Source organism: Arvicola amphibius, chromosome 15, assembly GCF_903992535.2.
Source record: "Arvicola amphibius chromosome 15, mArvAmp1.2, whole genome shotgun sequence".
NCBI classification, from domain to species: Eukaryota; Metazoa; Chordata; class Mammalia; order Rodentia; family Cricetidae; genus Arvicola; species Arvicola amphibius.
The window spans coordinates 20,719,760-20,742,229 of record NC_052061.1 but is presented as its reverse complement, the minus strand read 5'-3'; the positions used below and the strand labels follow the sequence as shown (position 1 = coordinate 20,742,229).

The window sequence follows — 22,470 nt, the reverse complement described above, 5'->3', positions numbered from 1 at the left end:
GATGTCTTAATACAGAATTTCTACATTTCATCTCGTGGGTGTGTAGACCTGGGTTCTCAAAAGTAAACTTCTTTATGGTTGGGTTTTCCTATGATTTAAATGTGTAAGTGTAGTTAATAATATATAACTTATTGGACTTTGATGGTTTGCCATGTATGTACCTTATCTAATATACATCTTTGTTCAGGTCACATTTCCACTGTTATAAACAGAGTGGCCCCTTGCTTCTCTGGAGGACCGTCTCCAGGATTCCCCCTGTGCTTACATGATTTGGAGGGTGCTCAGGTTCATTATCTACAATATTTGTAAACACATATACACATCATCCCTATACTTTGTAGATTACTTACTCTTTATCAGTGTCTTGAAAATGCCGAGTAAATGGTTATTTTCTGATTAAATAATGACAAGGACAATAAGCCTAAAGGTGTTTAAAGTGGACACATCTTAGAAAGGGTCATGTGCGAGGGACAGAGGATCCCAGAGCCTGGAAATTTGGCTGCAAGGGACAGGGAAGGACACAACAGACACTAAAAGGCCACTCAGCTGCTCTGAAGGAGACAATGGGTGGATCAGATGTGTTTTGAGACACAAATCTGAGACATGAATATAAGGCTGGCTTCTAGAAAGCAGCTAAGAGAGACTGGGGGAAGGCTGCCAAGCTGGAACTGCAACAAATAATTCTTAAATGATGGTATATACTGCTGTGTATCCTCTATTATGAAGAAACTAAAGCAAACTGATGCTGGCTGCTGCCCACGCTCAGTGTGATTGTATGGCATTCACAACCCATGGTTTGTTATATGATTCTGAATAGCTGGATGCCTTCTGAGCCACATCTGGAAGCAGCTGTGTCTGAGTGCTGTGCTGAGTGGGCATGAGACAACCCCTGCTGCTCCTCACAGTCTCATCTCAGCTTCTAGCTGGAAATGAACTTAAACTGACCTGGCAATGGGTTTGGTGGTCCATGTTGTGTAGTTTAGAGAGAGATGCTCTGTGATGATGGAGTGGTACCTCTGCTCACACATACACGTACGTGTGCACATGCACAGGTAACAGTTTGTGAGAGTGCACATGTACACAAAATGATCTAAAAATGGGCTCATTCTACAAAGCCCAATATTGACTTTTCTTTCATTGAAGATTGAGTCAGCCTTGGTCTCTGCTTGACTGAGCTGGGAATATGCAGCACCGGTTTTAACATTCTATGACCTCTTACTATATACAGTAAGTAATAGGATTCTAAGAGGCTGAAAAAAGATTATGTTTAAACACATCTACTAAGAGATAATGACACCATCGGGCAGTAAGTATTTGGAGATCGAGATAACAATGTACATAAGGTCACTTAATCTTCATTATGCACTCTTTATAAGAGTGATAGAGGGAGGAGCTCACCCTGTGCGGCCACAGTCTCAAATACCTGCGGTTGCTTTAATATCACTTACTTTAAATAGCAATCAGTTGAAGATTGCCTAAGTGACAGACAAATATTAAGTCTATATGTCATGAGTTTGAACTATCTAGATTCCTGATATTGTATCAGTGATTAAAAATATGTACTTTGTGGACCTACTCTGAGAATTTATAATCCTGAATGATATGAATCACAAAACTAACTTCTAAGAACACCATTTTTATATCATAGCAGGTTCAAATTAGTTTCATCATTGAAAACAAACAGAAGCTGGGTGGTAGTGGCACATGCCTTTAATCCCAGCACTGGGGCAGCAAAAGAAGGCAGATTTCTGTGAGTTCGAGACCAGGACAGTTACTTGGTCTCGAAAAATAAAAAATTAAAAAATAAATCACAAATAAGTAACCACAATTAAAATAACAGAACTAGGAATACAGTGATAACAATTACCAATTCTAAGAAGCACAAATAGCTATTCAGATTGTAAATTCACTGTTGTCATTTATGATGGGAGGCATAGTGCCCAGGCATAGGTGGATTTTGGACTATCCATACAGAAAGGTAACTCAAAACACAACTATCAGCCCCTAGCTAGAAATAAAAGCAGTTTCTTGTCAAATACAAAAATTATTCTCTATCATTTAACTGATTTCATTATAAATTTTGTTGCTAGATGTTATGACCATTAAATTATTATAAGATTATTAAAAATTAAAATGCATTAGTATTTGACTTAATTCCCAGGATTCTATACACACCCTGGGCCTACAGCATTAGAAATATGAAGTGGTCATTCTGAGTCTTAAGTGTTATAATACAGCTAGGACTTGTGTAATGTTGTACAGATATGTATAGATTTTCTACAACGAACTTCTCTTTTTACAGAAAGTTTTGTTCTATAGAACGTAAAAAGAATCTTTCAATAAAACAATAAAGGATGACTCAAGCAACCAGTATCTGTGAGTATACATTTTTGTTTTTTATTAATTGAGGTTGAAATTCTGAACACTGCTATAATAATTAAATTTGACTTTTATGGAAAATGTTAATTTTGACTGAACTTTCATTAAGCTTTCTTCTTTAAGGGACCTTTGATTTTTTTTTCTGTAAACAAATGAAGTTGTTGAGAATGAGCTACTCAACAAATCCTTCACTTATGAATGCCTGGCAGATTTGAGCTGGGCGCTATTGAGGGGATTATATTCCAGCTGCGAGGAATATTCTAATCACAGATGTTGAGGACATGGCTCCTGTTCCAGGAAAGCTTCACGATGGTATAATCTGTGCTGGCTCCAAAACATTCACAACCTCCAGTCAAGTCCAGATGAACTTAGCATAACCCTCCTTTCAGCTCTCCTAGAGAGTCCTGGTTCTGGCTAACACTTCCCACCCCTGCATTGAGTTGGGTTCAAAAGAAGAGTTCAGTAGTTATTCACAGAAACATTTATGATGGACAGATGGATGGGATGTGTCAATCCTTTGCTGTGATTGGTCTTTATGATGCTAGAAGTTATCCTATGACTGGTTAGAAGTTAAAGTCACATTCCTATGCCACCTTCACCTATATAACCAGATTGTTCAACTCAGTTTGGAAATCAGCTGGCAGAACATCCTGCGCTGCCTCTAACTCTGCATTAAACCCAACAGAAGGGCTTTTCTCAAATGATCTTGTGAGGTTTATCTTTGTCGTCACTCTATGATCTAAGTTTGTAACATACAGAGAGAGGAGGAAGCCGCAGTGCCAATCAGAGGCAGCAACAGTGACAGGGGCTGGGGGAGCAGTAGCTGTGGGAGGGCAGCTAAGAGAATGGATGACTGGGAACAGAGACAGATGAGAGAAGGCAGGGCAGTAGAACTCTTAGTAAGAGTTTCTGTTGCTGTGATGAAACTCCATTACCAAAAGCAACTTGAGGAGGAAAGGGTAGTCACTACATTTCCATGTTATAATTCATTATGGAAGGAAGTCAGGGCAGAAACTCAAGGTGAGGTTCTGAAGGTAGGAACTGAAGCAGCAGCCATGGAGGAACACTGCTTACTGGCTTGCTCCTCATGGCTTCCTGAGTTTACTGTCTGAGCACCCAGAACTACTAGTCCACAGTAAGCCAGACCCTCTCATGCCAGTCACCATCCGAGCTAGGCCCTCTGAGTGTGGGTGACAATTGTGTGGCTTGGGCAGTTTGTGGGGTCACTGGCAGTGGGCCCAGGATTTATGATTTATCTCTAGTGCATAAACTGGCTTTTTGGAGCCCATTTGGAGCTCAGCCTAGATACGGGGTAGTGGGGGCACAGCTTGGTCCTGCCTCAAGGTGATATGACAGACTTCGTTGACTCCCTATAGGAGGACTTACCTTCTCTGAGGAGTGGATGGGGGTGGAGTGGAGGGAAGGTAGAGGGAGGAGGAGTAGGGAAGGGATGGGAAACTGGGATTGGAATGTTAAAAGAAGAAAGAATTGCTTTTAAAAAATAAATTAAATACAATTTGAGACAAAAAATGTATCATAGGCCAATCTGGTAGGGACATTTTCTCAAGTGAGGTTATCTCTTCTCAGAGGACTCTAACTTGTGTCAAATTGACATAAAACTAGCCACAAGCCAGCACAGTTGTCAAAAGCTGAAGTTAAAGACTGAGGAGCCTGCTCCTTGGAGGAGTTTAGGGTAGCGTCCAAGGACTTGGGTCCTGACACTTAAGGCCTTGGAGCTGTACTGTGAGCAGGTGTGAATGATGCTCCACTAACTGCTGAAAATGAGATTCCAGAGTTCTTGGGCTACTGCTAATCAAATCCTAGGACAAAACCTTAGCAGCTAGTGCTGAACCTGCAGTCTCTAATGGGAGGGTCACACGTCTCTGAGGCTCTGAGCCTCTAACTCTGTCAGCATAACACACAAAGGACCTTCAGCACTAAAGGGCCAAGGATTACCAGCACTGGAAAAAGAATCCTTCTATACTCGGTATCTTTATACAGCCATGGAAAAAGGGTACAAGCCAACCCTCTCTCTGATAACATTTTTTTTTTTGGTTTTGTTAAGATTTTATTTTATTTTTTTTTAACTTTTTTCCAGTTTATTTATTTTTTATTAAAAATTGCCATCTCCTCCCCTCCTCCTCCCCCTTCCCTCCCCTCCCCTCCACCCATACCCCCACTCCCTCCCTCTCCAGGCCAAAGAGCCATCAGGGTTCTCTACACTATGTTGAGTCCAAGGTCCTCCCAACTCCAACATTTTGATAACAAATTAGACCTTGAAGTTCGGGAGGCAGAAACTGTAGACAAGAAAAGATGGTGTGATGGCACTTAATAACAGAAATATGACTAAGGAAGCTGGTGATAGAAAGAGAAGGAAAGTCAGGTCAAGGACTTTTTATTTTAACTATGAAGATGTAAGCTCCAGACCTCAGAAAGTAGCTACTGTTGAATACTGTGGTCAGAAAAATAATGCACTAAATGCCTAGAAAAAGCTAAACAGAAAATTAAACATATTGTAGGATGAACAACATCAGCAGCTAAACTGAAAATATAACTTCACAAACTGTTAGTATGATGGAGGACTCTCATTGGTTAATAAAGAAACTGCCTTGGCTTTTTGATAGGGTAAGATTTAGATACGTGGAGTAGACAGAACAGAATGCTGGGAAGAAGGGAAATTAGTCTGATGCCATGCCTTTCCTCTCTGAGACAGATGCCATGGAGCCAGCCACCAGGTCAGACATGCTGAATCTTTCCCGGTAAGCCACCACCTCGTGGTTCTACACAGATTACTAAATATGGGTTAAAGCAAGGTGTGAGAGTTAGCCAGTAAGAGGCTAGAGCTAATGGGCCAAGCAGTGTTTAAAAGAATACAGTTTCTGTGTAATTATTTCAGGGCATAAGCTAGCCAGGTGGCTGGGATCCGGGCAGCAGGAATGCAGCCTGCTTCTCAACACTATAGAATAGTGCCCACGTGGATAACTGAATCCACAGAAAGCTTGAGAAAACTTGGGAAAGAATAGAGTAAAGCATGTTTTCTTGGTAGCAGCAATTTCTTGGGTCTGCTCTGCTTGCTAGAGGCAAGCAAGTGCTCTCATCTAATAGAGGCTTCCTGACTCAGCCTTAGCTGCAAAACCCTGCAGCTCTCTTAAGAGGTCCTGCCACAAAACACCTAAATGCTGTTGATAAAAGCTGACTGCATACTTGTTTGTTTTCAGCCATAGCAGGAAAAAAAGTTGCACTGTTTAAAAATGCTGGCGTTCTGTTCTGTCCTGCCAAGGCAAACTCTGACTCTTTTAGGCAGGCAGTCCGACTGAGTGCGGTCTGTGAGCAGAATGCTGCAGTTTGCTTGCTGGCAAAGACCTTGAAACGCCAGAGAGTTGTAGCAAGAATAATGGCTACAGTCGGTACCTCAGCCATGAGGCTGGAAAACTAAGGAATGGGCTGGATCTAGCTGCCAAAGCCACGGCTTTAGTCCTACAGATATTGCTTAGTTAATTAAAGACTCGTGTGGTCAGAAAAAGAGAGATGTATAGTAAAGAGAGATTCAAAGACAAAGAAAACCTCTGATGGTTTACAGTGTGTTAAAAATATATGTAGGCTAAAGGTTAAAGTTCTTAAAGTAAAAAAAAAAGAAAGAAAGAGATAGTTGGGTGTGGTGGTACACACCTTTAATCCCAACACTTGTGAGGCAGAGATAAATTGACCTCTGTGACTTCAAGGTGTGGCAGCACACACCTTTAATCCCAATGCCTGGGAGGCAGAGACAGACAGATCTCTGTGAGTTCAAGGTGTTGTGGCACACACCTTTAATCCCAGTGCTGGGGAGGCAGAGGCAGTCAGATCTCTGTGAGTTCAAGGACAGCCTGGTCAACAGAGTTATTCCAGGACAAAGATATACAGAGAACCTGTCTCATAAAATAAAAGTAAAAATAAATGAAATTGAGGTTAAAATAAAGCTGCACAAAGGTGGAAAATACATAGAGAATCTTGATGCTGTATGTTGTTATGCTTTCTTTGAACTGTTTGAATGCTGAGGAAGGAGCAACAGCTGCTAAAAGATATTTGTTTATAAATGTTGCTGAACTAATCCAAGATAGATATTTTGAAAATACCTTGACTTTAAATTTTGGATCTAAGGTTGTGATGCTTTGGAAAAGTTCTTCTTTTGTTTTCACAGAGGATGAGACCCTATGGATTGCTTCTATCCCAACATGGTATGATAGACTTCGCCCTTCTGAAAGGTTGCTGTGAACACCTTCAGAAAATTACTTCGCTCAACTGCAGACTGAGATGACCCTGGCACACAGGTTACACCATGAAAGATCTGATTAACAGCGTCCCCGTTCAGCAGGAAGCAGTTTGGAGAGAAATAACTGTGCTCATATTCCCAAATATTGTTTATAAATGTTCTTTTACATTTAAAGGGGATATGATATAGATATGAATAATTTGCATTGGTATGAATTTTAAGGTCAATTTTGTTATATGTATTTCTGATCTTGATTAAGGTATTGTGATTATGTAGTTCATTTAAAAATGTAATGTATAGTTAGGAAATATAGGTTGTAAATGGATAATCATCAATAATAAGCAAGTTTTTAGTCATGTTAGTTAGATTTTCTAGATATATAGAGATATATTTCAATTAGATAGGCATTCTTCATATCTTTCAAAGACTGCAGAATATGTTTTAGTATTAAATATGTTTTAATAACTTAGGACTTTTCATGACAATGAGACACATCTGCTCCTAGCAGCACCAACTACTTCAAGAGGAGGATGGGCATCGAAGAGGCTCCTTATGGAGTTTAATAGCCATTTGGGCAAGAAACTGCTCTTGCCTGGACTATTGCATAAACTGGACACAGAGAATCCTCAGAGAGAGGACTGCTGAACTTGCCTAAAGGTGAGATGATCTTTCGGGGTTCCTGATTTATGAAAGAGTCTGCGAGACATTCTGCAGGACACGGCAGATACTGACTGAACTGCCTTTGAAATTTCCTGCTTGATGGAAATGTCTTCTGGAAGCTATGGGCCTGTAGGCCGAAGGTGGATGCCCCAAAGGTACAGAGGAACTTTGGGTGACTGTCCAGGCAGCGAGTTGTCTCTGTGATGTCTAGTTTTGTAAGTTGCTTACTTCTCATTTACTTAGGTAATATTATATCCTTCTGGAGTCTTTGATGGAGTTGAAGAATAGATAGATATAGTTTTCCTTTGTTATGGTAAAAGATAAAATAGATCTAAATATTGTAACTGTAATTCTTGGTTGATAACTGTTTTGTTATATGAAATTTTACTATGTTAAAGTTAAAGCCTTTCTTTTTTGTTTAAACAAAAAAAGGGTAAATGATGGAGGACTCTCACTGGTTAATAAGGAAGCTGCCTTGGCTTTTTGATAGGACAGGATTTAGATAGGTGGAGTAGACAGAACAGAATGCTGGGAAGAAGGGAAGTTAGTCTGACACCATGCCTCTCCTCTCTGAGACAGACGCCATGGAGCCAGCCACCAGGTCAGACATGCTGAATCTTTCCCAGTAAGCCACCACCTCATGGTGCTATACAGATTACTAAATATGGGTTAAAGCAAGGTGTGAGAGTTAGCTAGTAAAAGGCTAGAGCTAATGGGCCAAGCAGTGTTTAAATGAATACAGTTTGTGTGTTGCTATTTCTGGGGCTAAGCTAGCTGTGCGGGAGCCAAGCGGGACAAAAAGTAGGCCTGCTGCAGCTCCTTCCACATTAGTAACCCAGTCATACGTGTCCATGGTGAAGGTGGGATGCACTGTGAAGTTGGAGGTCTACTCTCCTCTATTTGGCCTTGGGAGAGTGAACAATATTAACAGGAGTGAACCAAGTTCCACCCATGTAGAGTCAACTTTTATAGTGCTCTCACTTTGGGTTGCTTGGAAATTCTAAAAAATGTTTGGAGTTCTCTTTTCATGATTGAGATGAGGACGATTCTAATTATGCAACTTATTTTCTAAAATTGCATTATACTGTCTGTGACATCAGTGTGCCCACATTTGAGAATGGCAGGCATTGTGGAAATACTGAGGGTGTGGGAGTCCACTGGAGTGGATCCGCTCCACCTTGACTAAAGTTTGGAGAATCCAGACCTCTTCTTGCTCCCTCAAGGTTATACAACAAGAGGTTTGACCTAAGACATGTCTACTGACAGAATGTTTTGACTTAGGATGTGTCTACTTGATGTTTTGGGTAATGAGAAGGTGATTACTTTGATCCTTGTATCTTGGTAAAGAAGTCCTTTGCCTCCTCTCTTCTTTAGAGATTTTATAAAGGCTGTGAGAAATAAACACGAGGCTGACCACAGAATTCACTGGATGCCCTCCCGACTCTATCCATTGTCTCTTGTCTCTCTCTTTCAGTCCACATCCCTACACACACAAGCATGGACGAATATGTCGGGCAGGACCTGGCATGAAGGATCTACAATGACTTTGTCACATCATGAGTCAAAACTAGCAAGTGTAGCACATTTGCATGAAGCACAGAAATGACAAAAATATTGTATTTTGAGATAAGGATGCTAAAAGTTAATCGTGTATTTTCTATCTGTATCAATTTATCTTTATTTTATTCTACAATTACTGAAACTTTATCGGTGATTAGGCTCACCCACCGCCACTGACTGGCCGGATTTACCCTTCAGACTGGTTAATGACTGAAGTGGGGAGAAGGCAAAATTTCTATAGAAAACAGCTGAGTTCCTCCATTTCTACTCGATTTTTAAAAATGAGAGAACCTCATAGCTATTCCACATGCCAAAGGCCATCTGGCACGGGCATCTTCAGGCTTGGATTTGAAATTAAGAGAGCAGGCAATGCTGCCATTTATGTTAGCAAAACCCATTGGTCATGCCAGAAATAAGCTTCCATTCAAACAAACATTATGGAAATTCTTACATATCCGTAGGCAAAGGGTGAAGGTATAAAATCCAGGATGAGTAGAATTCTAGTTCCCTTGAGCTACTCATGCTTAAATTCTATCAAAATTATGCCCTAAAAATCCACAGAAATCCAATCCCTCTTTGTATCATGCTCTTATTACTCCTTATCAAACATTTCTAGAATCCACAGTGCCCAATATTCATGAAAAATGAGAAAATCTGCACATTATCCCTCAAGTCCAAATTCAAATGCACCGTAGGCTGTCCCTCCTCCTGAGAGCTCTCAACCCTACCTCTGTAGCAGATGGTGCCCCCAGCTGCTCCCCCACACCTCTACCAAACGTGTGTGTCCTTCACACTGGACTGGAATCGCTTTATGGAAAGGGGTATCTTATTTAACTACATACCGTGCTGTATAATCAAAAACACTATATAAAAAAACACACTGTGAATAAGGCCCTCCATTAGATAAGCGCCAAGTATTTTAATCTCTCTGAACTATGCTATATTATATTTGGGGATATTAATAGGTGAACACTATGGAAGTTGAACACATCACTTCAAAGTTATGTCTATCTTAGTAAACATCAGAGGATTTTTACACTACAAAGGATTTAATGGAATTTTCACTCCTATTTGATTTTTTTCATTAGTTTGTATTATCAGAAAAGCTTCACACCAGGGAGTGGGGGTGCATGCCCTTAATCTCAGCACTAGGGAGGCAGAGAAAGGACAGATTTCTAAGATCGAGGTCAGTCTGAACTACAGAATGAGTTCCAGGACAGCCAGGGCTACTATGGGAAGATCCTATCTCCAAAAACAAAAACAAAACAAAAACAAGAAAAAACAAAACAAAACCAAAAAAAAAAAACCAACCCAAAGAATTTTTTAGTTCCTCTTAAAGCTGTTTTTTTTTTTTTTTTCTCCTCTGAGGTCATAATTAGATAAAGTAATCCACTTTTACTGCTAACTATCAGCATGTCTCAATCTTAAACCTCAAGCAAAAGCATACTGATTATGGCGTGTGTGTGTGTGTGTGTGTGTGTGTGTGTGTATGCATGTTTGTGTCTATACTCCTGTGCAGTCACACATTTGGAAATGCATGTATGCATTTTGTAGGGCAGAAGACAACGCCAGGTGTTCTTCCTAGCTGTCATCTTCATTTATTTACTTACTCGCTCATTCTTAAGCTATACTTTCTTACTGGCCTAGAACTTACCAAGTCAGCTTGGTTAGCTGGCAAGTCAGCGCTGGGTATTCGCCTGTCTCTGATTTCACAATGCTGTGATTTCAAAGGCATGCCACCATGACTGGCTTTTCATAAGTGGCTTCTTGAGATCAAACACAGATTCTCATGCCTTACCAATAAAACCACATCCCTAGCCCCAGAAAGAGCATCTCACAAACAGGGATCTTTGTAGTTTACAATATGGGTGGGAAATATTTCTCTCGATTTTCCCTATCCCCCAATGATCACAGCTTGGAAGTACTCTTTCCTCATAGCCCCCAGCGCGTGCTGTGCATTCTTCCCTTTCTCACTGGCTTAAGCGCTCTCTGATCTTCGCAGAAGGATCCTTTGCACAGGGCCACAGAGGAATACCTCTGCCATGGTTTGTTTGCATGTGATTCATTCCAAACAGGTTTGGAGCCTTTTGAAGAGAAAGAACCTAGTACATGTTTTATATGATTACAGAATGAGGCATGAACCTAGTACATGTTTTATATGATTACAGAATGAGGCATGAACCTAGTATGTGTTTTATATAATTACAGAATGAGGCATGATGCTTGGTAAATGTTGTACTCTTAGACACTGCTTTTTGGATATAAAGAAGTGTTCAGAATCATCTACATCTTTTGCTAGCTATCTTCTGCCACAGTGGTATAATGACCCAGTGTAAAATGGAATATGTTTTATAGATTTCACACACAATCAAGTCAGCCAGCACTATCTTGTACAGTCTGCACATTCCGCAAAGAAGCAGGGAAAAGACATGAATCAAATTTCTGTGATTTGCTCTTTGTGGCGGTTGGCACACCACGGATGTAGACAGGCTGCAGTTTAGCAAAGGTATCAGGGCACAGTGCTGTGACTTGAACCTCACTTCCTCAAAACCAGGGGCATGGGCGCTGCAATGTGTCACCCAGGGACATTCTAGTCCATCCGGCTTAGTCTTGCTGCTTGTCTGCGCTGGGGAAGTGACAGTGCCTGGGGACAAGTCGCAAATTAGCTGTCTCCACAAGTTTCAAATTTGTTTAAGAACTCATGGTCTAGGTAAATTATAGAGTCAACTGCAAACTCAGTGCAGAGTGGCTTCCTGTGGTGGACAATCCAGCTGTCTCCAGCTTTATGCTTTCCATGACTGTGTAGGTAACTCAGTGCCCAAAGTCATCGCTTCTCTGGATTACCTGTCAAATGGTAATTTAGAGTACTTGATTATTTATATAAACGCTGTGTACCGAGCCCTGATTACTGATTGATTAGGCATCATTGGAGAGAACCATGTTCTATGAGAAATGGGAAGGTTACATAGCCAGTTAGCACTGTACTTGATTCCCAAAACATACACACAGAAGCCATGCTTGATTGTGGGCACTTTTAATTCCAGCACTGGGGAGGAAGAGGTACACGGACCCTTGGTGCTTTTCAGCAAGACTGCCCAGCCGACTTGGTCAATTACAGACCAGTGAGAAACTCTGCCTATAAACAAATGAATGAATGCTAAATAAAAAATGATCAAACAAACAAATAAATAAATGTGGATGGCACATGAGAAACAACATGACAACTTGTCCTCTGGCCTCTATAAGAAAGCATGTACCTGTACACTGCCCAACACACACACACACACAAACACACACACATACACACACAAACACACACACACACCACAATCATACAGAAAAAACAAGTATGTTTTATTACAAAACTCCATCCCATTTCTTAAAATACAGGAAACATGCAATCCCCATTCACTTCAATGCTCTTATCTTAGTGATAGTGCCAGTAGAAGGAGTTTATTTATTTGTATGCCATTGAAATATGAAGTATCTAAGTAAAGATATCCAGAAACCCTGCTGCAGAGGATACATAGGGCACTGGAAACATCTTTCTAATTATTATGTAATGAGGTAGAGCATTTTAAAAAAATGTTATACAATACATGGATCCAGGAATAAAGGCAAATATAAGCTTATCACTTTCTGCTCATGGATTTGAAGGAGGCCTCTCTCCAGTACTTCATAGTCATAAAAGCATGAACAAGTCTATAACTGTATTCTTCTTTCATATTTCAAGGCCTAATCCATGGGGTTAAATAAAATTCTAGGAACTGATAGCTTTAGAGGCCCTGATAGATACAGAAGTCAGGAAGGCCAGGTAGGAAAGAGGAAGGGTGGGGGCATCGAGAGGAGGGCAAGCAAGCAGCAGGATGAAGGGAGGCCTCTGTCTCATCTTACTTTGTGTTGTTCAGATTCAGAACAGGCCAGCTAAGAGTTTTGCTTTCAAAAAGCTGTAAAGAATTAAACTAGAAAGCGTACTGGAAGATGGCAGAAGTGGCCCTCAGAAAGAGTGGCACATGCTTTTCCATCATGAAGGGTTTACCAGTTTCCTGCAACCCAGAAACCACTTTCAAATATGTAAGAAGTAGGAACAAAGGAGGCAGTGAGGTGATATCTGTTGATGTAGGTGGAGAGTGGTCCCTGATAGGAGCTAAAGTGACGGAAGTCAACTTCACGGGATGAGAGGCTTCATTAAGCCACCTATAGGAAGGGTCGTCGCATGAAGTAATGACCCCTGTGATGAGATGAACTCAGCGAAAGGTTAGCTGACAACATGTCAGGGATGGCATATAAAAAAAAATCCCTTGCCTTGGTTGGCAGGGTCACTAAGTAATAACCAAGATCTCTCCCAAGTGCTTCCATCATAAAATAACATTACCATGGAAAGGTACAAGCACGCAGAAACAAAAGGAATCTGAAGTTGACCGATGGAAGACTGACTCAGGACATTAGTAAATAGGTTTCTTTTCTGCCACCAAAGATACATAGTGGTTCACCAACTCATGGAAACAAAGAACAAGGGAATCAAGGAAGGTGAATGCATCTGTTTACAGTACTTTCCTCAACTTTGCCTGACATTAATAAAATACAGCAATACTGGAAAGTTTAAAGGTCAGTATTAAATTTAGTTACTGTAGGGGTCTAAGGCTCTTATAAGGACAGTCATGATGACTAGGTGATGTGAATAAGCTTACAAACACAATCAAGTTAGGTTTACTCAAAAGAAACCCTCAAATAATTTGTACGTATTCAATTTTGTGTAGGTGCCTTTTATATATTGCTTTTATATATTGCTTAAATCTGTAGCTTTGGTTTCCAGAGCAACTTAAGGAGTGACAGTTAAAGAGCTTATTTAAATTAATTTTTAATTACTCTGTTTAGATTATAAATCTTTCAATGTTCCCCAAACTAAGTGATTTTATACCATTCACTCAGACACAAAGATCTAAACTTAATTCTAGATAAATTCTCATTGCTTCTAAGAGAAGCACCCCTTCATAGACTGGAAACTGTTGAGATGCAAGAGAAACCCCATGTCACTTAACAGCCCTGCCCCCATCGAACTCACACCATCAAATCTCATAGAAACTTCAACTGCTCACTTATATTCAACACAGAATCCTCAACGGAAAAATCCCAAAGGGTTACTGAAAGAACAATGCACAGACTAAAACTAATGATGATATAATTGTTCTTTAAAATATTGTGAAGTTTGGGAAAAATGATACCTACTTTGCTTCATCACACTGATTTAATAGGAAAAAATACTAATAGACTTCACATGTGTTTGATGAAATAATGGGAATGACATTTACATTTGTTGAAGTAGTTAAGTAAGATTTCTGTGTCCATTTGATAAACTGAATCTTTTTGTATTTGAGAAGCTGTATAGCTGCATTGCTTTATTCTGTATGCTTCTCCAGGGGCCTGCTAAAAATATCAAGTGCTGAGCACTTCCTACCGGGAGAAACCTGCATCTTTGCCACGCTATCTACCGTCTACCTTCACGGTGGAACATTCTCCTTTAGACAAGCGTGAGGCAGCACAGCTCAACTGCTAGCTTATGGGGAGAGCATCACCGGTGTGGGAGTCACACGCCACCCATGTGGGCCGTGTCATCTGAGCCCTAAGCAGAAGAAAGAATCCACAGATACTTCTACCACATCGAAACCAAACGAAGGGGAACACTTGTGATCAACTGCACACATTGTTCTAAATCCTAAGATCCATTTAATTTTGTTGCTTTTTCATTGTTTTAAATCAGTTAAATAAAACTCTTGTGATAACTTACCAGACCTAAAGGAAATTCTCAGAGTTCCACAACATTTGGAAATGTGTGAAGACAACGTAACTTACTTTTGCGGTTACCGTAATTACACCATCCCCTTCCTTTTCTCCAGACTCTGCTGTGTGCCACTCTTCCCGGCCTTTCTGAACATTACCAGCAGCAAGAACATCCAGAGTGCCTACGGCCTTTCAAACTGAGCTCAAATTTAAAAGAAAAAGATATACTTTGGCCAAGTATTTTTGTGCTAACATCCCAAAATTTTAAGGCTCCAAAAACGGAGTATTCACTTTCATCTCAGCACCTGCTACAAGGTTATTAATGTAACCCCGTTCTTTGCTATTCAAGGGCTATAGCTAAAGGTAGCAAAGTAACCATGCTCACATTTATCATAAAACTATATAGGGCAGACTGCAAAGAGCCATGACATTTCTTTACCTTGCCCTAAATAGAAAAAGAAGATAGCGTCTGTTTTCCATTATGATTTGAAACTATAACCTCTGCAGCATGAAATTTTAATTTATGAAAGAAAGAATCCTAAGCACTGCATCAGAGCAGGTTACAGTGGTTAATATGAATATCAAAATTGTACAATTTTCTAAAAATAGATACATTTAACTCCTTCCCCACAAAAGATTTCTGGTTTAGAACTGAGTTCTAATTAGACACAATGCCTGTAGATCATGAGTGGAACTTTCAAAACTAAAATTTCACTACCAATTTATTGCAATGCAAAGTTAGAAGGGCCTGGGTCATTTCTATTTCCAGCACATCTTATTTGTATTCATTATTAAGCTTATAAAAATAGGCTCAATTCTCTGTTCAGGAACTGCACAATTTATCACCAAACTTCAAGTTATTAATATACTTGTTAAAATTGTATGAGTTTAGCCAAACCATTGAAAGCAAAACACTAACCTATTAAGCACAGTTGGAGCTTGGGCTCTGGAAAGCCACCCAACAAGAAACATTCTGTGGTCAAGATGCACTCATCTGTACTTGACCAGGTGCCGTTAACCTTACCACGAAATGCTAAATAAAATATACCACTACTCTGTGCATAATAGGGATTTTGTATTGTCTAAGGTAATTTTTATTCTTTATAGTGGCTAGAGATGCTGTGGACTTTCCAAGAAGCCAGCTATTTCAACAGCAGCTGCTGAAACCCAGCTCATTTCTACAGAGGGGAGAGTGATTACTTCTCTTATCTGTCACTACTACTATCTCTTGGCAGCTCTCACGGCTTCCTGTCTCTTGTTCTGGTCTCTTTAAGAGGAAAAATATTCACAGGCTCAAATAAAATCTCAGGTTATAAGAATTATAACAGCTTATGTTGCAAAGTTAAGGAATAGAAAGTGAACAAAAATGGTAGAGATTGCCATTCCACGTTCGAGAACAAATGTGCTGTCAAGGTGATTGGCAAACGCCTAGGCATGTAAAGGCATAGGGGCTTTTTTTTTTCTCAAATAGTTTAGAGTATGCACAATTTTGAAAACACACACATGTAAGTGTAAGAGACTAGATTTGCTTGAAGTTTAGAAAAACTGCATTAGTAATACTCAATGTTGATTGGAAGGCATGCCTCTCCTTTATTGTTAAGTACTTGCACTCAATTTAAGAACGATTTAAGTGAGTATAACACATTTGATATGGCTGCTTCATAAAACTGGTCCTGAGCTTCTGACTAGTTTAAACAAGAGAGAATCCAATACATGTATCCGCATGCACGCGCGCGCGCGCGCGCGCACACACACACACACACACACACACTCACACAATACACAAATAAATACAGCTGCTTTCTTTTTTTAGCTTTAGCAGAAACACTCCTATAGGGATCCATTCTGACAAAACAGCAAGCAACTTATAGGGCTAAAAGCAAATGGATACCATTACTGCAAAGCGACAGTGAGAGGCACAGCAGCCCTTAATGTTTACTGAGGCGCACTATGTAATGAGTACTGTGTTTAGTGATTGCGGATGTTTATTTTACTACATGTTCATGAGGATACTGGATACTGAGATGGGGTAGCTGTGAAGGTACCACATGACACAGTTCAACTTTATCACATGCTTTCCAGCCCCACTGTGTGTGTGTGTGTGTGTGTGTGTGTGTGTGTGTGTGTGTGTGTGCGTGCATGCATGCATGCATTCACATGTGCGTCATTCAATTTTTACAGACAAATGTCTAAGAGCTTTTAGAATTGACCCCCTTGTTAAGAGATGTGAAAACTGGTTAACATAACTCGAAACAGCATTCCTTTCCTCACTGTTCTCTGCTTATTTTATGTACCATATTGAGGCACACTGTCAAACTAGCTTCACTTCTGAAGTATTTTTGAACAGTGATTCCCTCACAAACAATGCTGCAATGGCATTGATTGTCATGTGATTTGTTACAGCTAACAAGCTACCAATTTTGCAAATGATATGCTTTATAAATTATATTCTTGATAACCTATAATGATGTCACCCTTGCTCATGTGGATTCAGGGGTGCTCACTGAATGGCACAGAATGCAGTGTAATTGTATGTAATTACACGGGACTTTCGGCCATGATCCTGTGGGCACAAATATATTAAACTAGACATCTGAACGTTCCCAGCATCTGTGATCTCCCATTCTGGAGAAAAGCTTGCAGGGTTTTGGCTTGTGAAGAAACTCAGGGTGCTCCATTGGACTAGAAATGGAGTCGCTTAGAATTCAAGTTAGGAAGAGGATTAGAACTCTTTTATGAAGAATGAAGGCACTGTGATGGAAGGAAAAATTTCTAGATGGCACAAGACTAATGCATTATTTTGATCATGTTGCATTTATTTCTGTATGAGAAAAAGGGTAATAGGAACATATCCCAGCAAGCATGTACATTCAGGAAACCATCACCCATGAAGAGGCTCAAGGACTGCTTATAGGAAGACAGCTCAGTAGGAAATTCTAAGGTTGTGGCTCAGTTGGTGGAGAACTATTCTGCCATCAGGGAGCTTTGGATTGAACCCCAGTACTACAAACAGAAGACATGGTGGTGCACACCTGTAATCACAGCACTTGGGAAGCTAAGGCAGGAGGATCAGAATTGTAAAGTTATCCTTGAATACAATGGGTTCCAGGTCATCCCTCTCTATGTCTAAAACAGTCTGCTTCTCCACACCACGGACTTATAAAAATGTCTGAGTCTGCCACAAACTCCCGTCAGAAACCCGTATTTCTCTCTATACCAAACTGAGCCTCACACACTTTCCCTCTGACTTTCCTGCTTTAAAAAGGTATGTTCGAACAACCACTGCCACTCCATTTTTCTGGAGTCTGACACAGACACCCAAAGGCCAGAGGTCACCTTACCCTGTAGTTACCCACCAACTCTCCATAATAAAACATCAAGAAAGAGAAACTGGGCTTAGTCTGTGGGGACTCCCAGAGAGACATAAATATGTTCGCACTGTGAGACAAATATGCATCTTCACTCATCAGAATGGGATGCCCTAACTTGGATCTGGAATGCCCCCCCCCACCAAGGTCTTTTTATTAAATGTATGTTGTCGAGCTGTGGTGGTATTGGGAGGTGGGACCTAGGTAAGAAGTAGATTAGATTATATTGGGTTTGTCTTTAAATGCAATACTGAGTTTGGACCCTTCCATCTCTCTAATTTCTCTTACACCGTCGTTCAGTGAGAGTCCACCTCCACCCTACATTCTAGTCATGATGCATGGTCTCAATAGGATCGAAACAAGGGTGTTAGGTGATGGTGGACTGGAGCTTCTGAAAGCATGAGCTGAAATAAAGGCCCCCCGCACATCACTGACCGTGTTCCCTCCGAGGTTAATCGTGATCACAGATCTGGTCAGATATAGATAGTACAGAAATATGCCACTGAGGCTCTTGAGGAAGATGGCAGCACTAACAGAAAATGTATCCCTGTCTATGGTATTCTCTTTTTTTTTTTTGCACTAAATATTTTATTTAAGATTCGTACATATAAGAAGTAGCACGGTTGCATCTGATATAGAGGTGTCTCGGTGCTATGGCACATTAGTACACTTCCCCATGTTGTGGTGATTCCAACCATAAAATTATTTTCTTGCTACTTCATAACTGAAAATTTGCTACTGTTGAATCTACTAATATAGCCTTCAAGACAATATGCAATTATCTGCTACATTTGCTTACGTACATCATCAGTGCTCACAAATTTCCTTAATTCTGAAATAGATTCTAGCCACTCACAAAGCTGATGTGACCATCAGAAGTAAAGAAAAATAAACTGACGTGGACAAACACAGAGAGGGACTTGACTTATTCAATAACAACAGAACTACCCTTTTTTTGAGAAGTCATCTTTCAAAAGAATAAGGCATCCTCAAAACAATGTTGTGAACTTCAGGAGTTCAGAGGTCACTTAGTCAACAAAGCAAAACATTTAGTAAATCATATCTCCCATGTTAAAGATCAGTTGCAATGTGTTGTGAATGAGTTATTACATTTGGTAATAAAAATCTAGAAGCAAGGGAAATGGCTCATTCAGGAAAGTGCCTGCCTGTGGTAGAACCATGAGGACCACCCTTTACATAAAAGTCAGTCATGGTGGTGAGTGCTAGTGGGTCAGGGGACTGAGAAAGGTAAAGCCCTGGTATGTCCTGACCATCTAGTTTACCCAGTTAGTAGGCTTCAAGTTCAGTCCCTGTCTCCAAAGATGAGGTGGAGAATCAATTGAAGAAGACAGCTAATATCAATCTCTGGCCTACATACATTCACATGCATGTTCACGCATTTAGACACATAGGCATGTGTACCTGCACTCATTAGTGCACAACTGCATGCACAGAAAAACACACACTCACACATTTACATCACACTCACAAACTTTACATAAAATCGAATAAGGTCTTTTATTAGAAAAGAATCATTACAGCGCAGTGCCTTATTGGAGATAACTAGCTGCATCCCAAAACTCACACTGATCTGTCTTGCTATTAGGTTATCAACTATTTAATTTCAAGGGCCATGGTAGAATGACAAAGGGCAGGCAACTGAGAAATATGCTGTTCTATGTTATTTATACTGTTCACCCATATAAACTCTTGGTTCTTGCTTAGAGACATAATTATCCTATGGCATTTCATTTTAATTTACTCTATGGTGGCCTTTAAACTTCCCAATACATTATGTTAAAACAGAACTTTTAAACCCAGTCAATTTTGTTGATCTATTAAAGATTGGATATGTATATCTATTAATCAAATGTAAATTTAGATTTCTGAAAAAAAATGTACCAAGAAAAGATAGCTTTTAGTAACAATGGATATTCTAGAATTGGAAATAGAAGCCTCATTCCTATACTCTATTAAAAAAAAAAAACTCCTCAAACTGCAGAATCAACAAACAACTAGCCAACTAATTATCCACCATTTTGTAAAACACCATTTTGATGAAGAACATTTTGGCTAGACAAGGTATCTCATAGCTCAAGAAAATTATACAAATTGATTGTTAAGTAAGTAAACTCATATTAAAACTGGCTTAAAGGAGGCAGACTTTCAGTGGTTCTCATTCTTGACTCCATCCCAGTGGCCAGCCTACTGGGACTCTTGCCTTTTTGTTCATTTGGATCTATGTATCTTCTGATCAGCATTGGGAGTGATGGTTGCTATGCTAATCATTGCCTGTAATACACAGTAACCACGAAGAGAGTCTGACTGAGAATCAGGCACCCAGATTTCTTGCTACCTTTCCCACATGAAGAGGTGATCTGAAAATCTCCCACATCAATCAAACACATCATCATGACATAAACATGCCACCGAAAGTAATGCAGACCAAGCTCAGTGTGCGACAGAATCAAGTACCAGGAATCACTATGAACTAACAATACAATCAAGTCCCAGGAATACCACTATGAGCTGACAATGCAATAAGCCTTAGAGTATTTAATGACCCTGGCCTGCTGGGTATCCTAACGCAGTGACATAGCACTACATGGCATTGCGTCCATCCCCCTTGCAGCTATGTGACTGACTGGGAGCTGCAGGTCACTGCTGCTACCAGCATCACAGGGAATAACCTGGGATAGCTTTGACAAACTGTTGAAAATGCCTGAAAAGTGGCTGGAATGATCCAAAGATAAATAAGATGCAACTGTTGATAAATTAAAATTACAAGTGCAAAAAATAGAAATAAAGCAAAAACCAAGCAAACAATAAAATTTAAAACACTGGAAGGCTCAGGGGGTAAAGGTGCTTCTGCTAAGCCTAAGACCAGGGTTTGATCTTGAGTACCTACACGGTAGAAGGAGAGATTCTACTCCTAAGTTTCCCTTTGACCTCCATAAACATACCAAGACACATGTGCACACTTTCACATGTGTACACACACACACACACACACACACACACACACACACAAGCAAGTTAACTAAAACCTTATGGCATTATTAAATCCAGTGTGGTATTCTAGAATATTGTTCAAGTTCTTAAATAGTTTTGATCTCCACACCTACCTAAGATTGCTCAATGATAAGCTATACAGACCTCAAGGTAAGGAACTGTATAACTTCCTGAAGGTGTCTGATATCATTCAAGGGCAATGTCTGGAGGGTGGGACTTCACAGACCATGGAGCAAACCTATTTCAATGGCTAAAAATGACCATTTCAAGGTTCTGGTGATTAATTAAAATCAACCAACAGTGTGACACATTCTTATTCCTGAGACACTGCTGTCTGTGTGGGAAGAACAGGTGTCCTCTGTTGGGTCTTTGACATTCTGTCACCTGCATACCTCTGCATATTATACTATTTTATACTGGGCAAGACACTGCACTCGGCATCTACATACATTGATAAACATTACAGAACATGTTGAAATGATTCTGCCATTACAGAATAATGACTCTTTATAGGCCAATGGGAACAAAGCACTCTCGTTTTGTACATAACCTTGAAGTTCTAAAAGAACAGGATTTTTTTTTTGCGTAATTTCTATTGTAACTAATGGAGTTGAGTGGTTAATGCATAATCAATTAATTTCAGGGGATACCAGTGCAAACATGAATGTGATTAGAGACCTAACCCTGGCTGTCCTAATGTGTCCTGAGTGCTCAACAGCCAACACTCTGGACATCCAGTTTATTGTCCGTTAGGAGAAATGTTCAAGATGATTGTATGAGACCAAAGATCATGACCCTTTGTAAGGACACACTGTACTAGATCTTTAAGCACCAGCAATGTGCAATCATTCTTTCGATACATGTTTTAGTTCCATAGTTAGCATCTGTAAACACACACACCTTTTTAATGACTCATTGTTCTGAATGTGTAAAACACATGATTTAATATGTGGTACTGGAGTTAAATCTAAATCCCAACATTTCCAAACATAAAACTGCCAAGGTTGTACTCAGATTTTGCTTAAACTGAAATATTAGAATGTCAACTTCATAGCTTTGATGTTCAGTTTTTATGTACTAAGCACAGCTTACACTGTTAACCCTTATTCTCATCGCTCTGCATTTTCAAAGGCACTGCCCAGAAATGATCACTATTACTGTGGCTGTTTTACAGATGAGGACACTGAGAAACCAAGAGGCTGACTAACTTCCCTGAGCCACAGAGAAGCATTGAGATTAACTTGTTCCTGGGTAGTGTGTGATGAAACCTGAATCCTAACTTAGTCCAACTGACTCCGAACCCTGCCCTCTGACCTCCCGTGCTGTCCCCTACCCTTCCGCGCTGTCCTCTGCCCTCCGCGCTGTCCTCTGCCCTTCCGTGCTGCCCTCTGACCTCCCGTGCTGCCCTCTGATCTCCCGTGCTGCCCTCTGACCTCCCGTGCTGCCCTCTGACCTCCT

At 40.2% G+C, this 22,470-nt stretch overlaps 1 protein-coding gene across 2 annotated transcripts in view; it reads right to left on the bottom strand.

Annotated features, from left to right (window-relative positions):
- Inpp4b (inositol polyphosphate-4-phosphatase type II B) overlaps positions 1–22,470 on the bottom strand; it is a 400,041-nt gene that overhangs the window by 21,480 nt on the left and 356,091 nt on the right. The window lies entirely within an intron of this gene.